Source organism: Schistocerca gregaria, unplaced genomic scaffold (assembly GCF_023897955.1).
Source record: "Schistocerca gregaria isolate iqSchGreg1 unplaced genomic scaffold, iqSchGreg1.2 ptg000244l, whole genome shotgun sequence".
Lineage (NCBI taxonomy): Eukaryota > Metazoa > Arthropoda > Insecta > Orthoptera > Acrididae > Schistocerca > Schistocerca gregaria.
Window position 1 is genome coordinate 8,736,382 of NW_026061753.1, and position 5,359 is coordinate 8,741,740.

General features: G+C 39.5%; 1 non-coding gene across 1 annotated transcript; it reads right to left on the reverse strand.

The window, feature by feature from the left end:
• Positions 1-5,035: 5,035 nt before the first annotated feature.
• Trnat-ugu (transfer RNA threonine (anticodon UGU)) lies at positions 5,036-5,110 on the reverse strand. The gene has a single exon. It is a non-coding gene; the product is annotated as a tRNA-Thr (tRNA).
• Positions 5,111-5,359: the final 249 nt, after the last annotated feature.

Sequence of the window (5,359 nt, forward strand, 5' to 3'; positions counted from 1 at the left end):
TTGCCCGAACCTCTCGTTTCTGAGCCAAAAATATCCTTCTAGAATGGGAAGAGTTACCCAAAAACATAATACCATACGACATAAGTGAATGGAAATAAGCAAAGTAGACTAATTTACTTGGCGAAGTATCACTCACTTTCGGTACCGTTCGAATAGTGAAAATGGCAGTATTAAGTCTTTGAACAAGATCCTGAACGTGGGCTTTCCACAACACCTTACTATTTATTTGAACACCTAGGAATTTGAACCGTTCAGTTTCACTAATCATATGCCTATGCTGTGATATTAAAACGTCAGGTTTTGTTGAATTGTGTGTTAGAAACTGTAAAAACTGAATCTTACTGTGATTTAACGTTAGTTTATTTTCTACAAGCCATGGACTGAGGTCATGTACTGCACTACTTGAAACGGAGTCAATGTTGCACACAACATCCTTTACTACCAAGCTAGTGTCATCAGCAAACAAAAATATTTTAGAGTTACCCGTAATACTTGAGGGCATATCATTTATATAAATAAGGAACTATAGCGGCCCCAACACTGATCCCTCAGGAACCCCCTCCCCCTTGACAGTACACCACTCAGATCCCCCATCACACTGTATTACGTTCCCCCATTCCTGTAGATCGTTCCCTAATGCTCTTCCTGAAACACTCTACAACTTCTGATTCTGTCAGTTCTTTCAGGTCCCATCTCCTTAAATTCCCACCTTTTTCCAGTTTCTTCAGTTTTAATCTACAGTTCATAATCAATATATTGTGATCAGAGTTCACATTTGCCCCTGGAAATGTCATACAATTTAAAATATGGTTCTTAAATCTCTGTCTTACCATTATATAATCTATATGAAATATTGCAGTATCTCCAGGTCTCTTCCACGTATACAACCTTCTTTCATGATTTTTGAACCAAGTGTTAGTTATGATTAAGTTATGCTCTGGGCAAAAGCCTACCAGGCGGCTTCCTCTTTAATTTTTTACCCCCATTCCATATTCACCTACTACGTTTCCTTTTCTTCCATTTCCTACTGTCGAATTCCAGTCACCCATTAATATTAAATTTTCATCTCCCATCACTATCTGAATGATTTCTTTTATCTCATCACACATTCCATCAATTTCTTCATCATCTGAGGACTACTTTTACGACTTTGGTAGGCGTGGGATTCGTGGCTATCTTGGCCACAACAATGCGTTCACTATGCTGTATGTAGTAGCTTACCCGCATTCCTATTTTTATTAATTATTAGACCTACTCATGCATTAGCTTCATATTAGCCTTCCTAATACTTAAATCTATATCCGATGTTAACAATGACGCCGGTGGATGGACTATCACGAAATTACTGACCGTCGAGAATGTCACAAATATAACCGACAAGCTAATGGGCCCTTCACAGGAAAAGGTTTTTTGCCAGAAAACGGGGAAAACTGAAACCCAGCAAATGAGTAAAAAAGTGTATATTCACTAACAAAAAAAATAGTGTACGCACACAACTTACACAACAATAGTCTGGGATTACTCTATTACGTAATACAGTTTTTGTGATTGTATCTTGCAGCTTTAGTTATTTTTAATTAAAAGAGGCTTTAAAAGGACAGAAAGAACGTGTTGGACTACGCTACAGATCGTTCTGTTAGCACAGTCTTTACTTTGTAATCACTTTCGTTGACTTCGGCAACTCTCAACAGAAATCTCCAACCTAACCGAGACAATGTGCTACGATACAGCCGAGATCATGACAAGAGAATGGGCTACATCACACTCGAAGTAAATGTATATAGGTAAGGATCCCCATGACCTGTATACGTCTGTTATAAAAAATCTCCAAGCCACTCTCCTCAAATAGACCGCAATCTTCTCTTGACCTTCAACTGTTACTATTTCAGAATTGAAAACCAGATTCAAAGAAAATTTGGCTACAAGGCACAAAACTAGAAAAATAAAAATAATAAAAGTGAGAACGTGAAACATGTTAGCAATAACCATAAACAGGAGATTTTACAGAAAATAAAATTGAGAATGGAAATTATTAATATTATCGACTGTTTAGGAACTCTAGGCTACGAAAGGGATGAAAACACATATCGAATAAGTGGTGGAAGAGTTAGTGTGTTTTAAGATTAAATCCAAACAAGAATTAGAGAAAAACATATCGACGCAAGGCCTCTATTACGAAAAATTGCTAAATCTCGAGACAAATTGTGTCCTTCTGTATTAGATGAAATGTTTTGGCCCCTAGTACGGATGAAACAGTATCTGCAGTATCAACAGGAACTTCGGACATGTGATTCATATTTCATCCAAGCCTGCAGTCTATAAATATTTAAACAAAATACTATAACAAAATACCACTACAGGGGAATTACTTACGGAGTAGTTCTTGGTAAAGAAACACAGGACACAATTACGTATGTGGGCTTAATACGAACTACAACTGTGTTTATAAATCGCTATAGTTGCCTTGGACTAACGACGAGCGAATATCAATATAACCTGTACGCTTTTCAAAGCTGTTATCCATGAAAAAGCTAAACCACGTATCGCGAACAAAATACTATTTAACACCGAAACAATGATATTAGCTGACAATGGGCACAGACTTTAGTCAATGGGCACTGTTGAAAATTTGTGCCAGACCAGGATTAGCACCCGAGTCCCCTGGTTACGAGGGAGAGGCAATGATCACTGTGTCCGAATTACACAGTGGTCAACAGAATATCACGAACTGCCCGAGCATGCCGTTCGTTAGATCCAAATTCTCAATTTCTCCATAGACTGCTAATGCACTGCTCCTTGAACATAATCCTCCTCCCCTTAATTATACAGTACATGGCCAAAAAAACAGACACCGAATATATGCAAACTTGGCCTTACGAACATTGCAGACGTCGTCTATGTAACACACGTCAAACTTCAAAGAATTTACCAATTCGTTGCATTGTTTACTATAGACCACAAATCAAGTAACGTAAAAAAAGCACTGCGTCTATTGAGATCATGATTCAGAGTTTAAAAAAAACTAATAAGTCGCCTACATATTACAGTTGCTGCCAAAAGAGGAGAACCATTATTTTCCCACAAAAGGAAATATAGTTAAAATGACGCTTCTATTTCGGTTAGTTTATGCGGTTACTAAAATTTGCCGTGAAAGTTACATAGTGGACTCTACCCTCCCCCCACCAGAAACGTAGTTATCGTGGCTGTTGTGAGACTTTTGTACACTGTTAGAGAAAGTGTGTTAAATGTGGCGCGGACGGAAACACTAGGCTACGCTACAGGGCAATCTGCTCGCACAACGTTTAGTCGGCATTCATAATCGTTGGCGTAAACAACTCTCAATCAAATTACCACCTTCCAACCTAACTTAGATCTCGGGCTACACTACCAATCGGCCTGTCATCACAACCAAATATTCATTGAGTGGGGATGGGGGGATTTCCTGTATCTCTAGGAAAAACTGTCAGTTTTGTCAGACTCAACAGCAAGATTTACCAATGGTAAACACTTTTTAGACGGCTCGTAATTTTAGAATAGTCCTCTTCGTCTTACTTGGCATAAATTGTTCGCTGGCGTCCCAGCAGCTAGCTCCCTCAGTGTCTGCTTCTGCCATCGCACCACGCCAGTCTGCTGTTGTCCTAGCAGACCGAACGCACCGCACATCCGACACCTTCGGAACCACTCACTGGCCAGTTAGCAACTGAGCGGAACACTGTTTACATCGTGAAAGGAAAACTATGCAAAGATGTACACTTAAATGGCACGACTGAGTAGCACACACACAGTAATATCTGAGGAATGTCCTTCGACACGCGCAGAACGAAAGTCTTCTCGCGAACGTACAGCGTCTCTGAAAAAAAATCTAGTGACTATATTCCGGCGTTACGGCCAGGTTCTCATACAAATGAGCAAAAAAGGGTAAATTTGAATTTTTTTTGAGACAATGAAAATACATTCGAACGATCTGTTTGGGAATTACGAGTGACAATACTATGAGCTTAATTTTAGATTTTCAATAAAAAATGGCGCCCGTAATTATGATTTGATCAAGGGCTTGCGAGACTGGAGTACGCAGAGTGCGTGCAGTGTGGCACCTCAGATGTTACCTGAATTCAAAAATGGGTAACATCAGTTGATACTACATTATTTCTCTGAACTTGAAAATGGATAACATCAGTCGATAATACATAAAATTAATGGGAGCGCATACCTAACCGCAATGAAACAACCTTAAATTTAACGATACAGTGCTAATTCGAACTTTGAGTTCGATTTTGAGGGGTTTGTTTCACTCCTTATGCCTACACAAAAATTAGTTAATATTAACAAATGTCATATTATAGCTATAAGTTCCTAAGAAAAGTGTTTACTTTTAGGGGTCAGAGGTAGAAGTTAAGAGATCGAACCACTTTTAATTTATACTGCATGCCGTTCTGAGAAAATCGTTACTCGAAAAAAAAAAAAGTGTTCAAAGTTTAGGGAAAACATTTAGTTATATTATTACTTCGATTTGCATGAACTGAGTGTTACACATATATTCTTAATGTCGCTGAAAACGAATCTGAAGTCAGATTTTCAATATTCAAAACAGCTAATCCAATACGGAGGGCAACCGATTATGTTTTGACCAATTTTTACCAAAAATGTATTTTCGTTATTTACGTTTAGTCTGCAATTCAAGGAGTAATTATCAACCTTTCCTCTAGCTCTGATTGTTCCTAGACAGCAACTTCCTGTTCTTCTTGGCAGGAAAAGCCGATCTGTCTAAGCTGGATATGCAGCACTCGGCAGCCTGCACTTGATATTCGTCCGTATTTTCGGTGAGTATGTTTGCATGCATTCTGCAGTATGAATCCTTTTGAGCAAGTGCGACACGGGACGAGTTATCATCTACATCTATATGGGTACCCTGCAAAACACATTTAAGTGCCTGGCAAAGGGTTCATCGAATCACCTACACAACTGATAATTAATTGAAACCCTCAGCTGCCGACAGGTGTTGTTGATATACTTCGATGGGGACAGCTGAAAAGTGTGCCGCTACTGGGACTCGAACCCAGGATCTCCTGCTTACAAGGCAGACGCTCAATCCATCTGAGCTATCGAGGGCACAAATGAACAGCACGACTGCAGGAATTTATCCCTCGCACGCTTCCCGTGAGACTCACACCCCGAACCGCCCACAATCCGATTACGTAATGTACTTAATAGGTATTTGTCCATCCACTCATTACTGGCTCACACTAAGGTGACGATTCCCGTAAGATTTCCGGTAGCCTGTGCCCATTCGCACAGACGAAGGTCAATGGCTGGGTGACGTTTAACCATAGATATGAAGATAGTAACTGTTCTAGAAAGA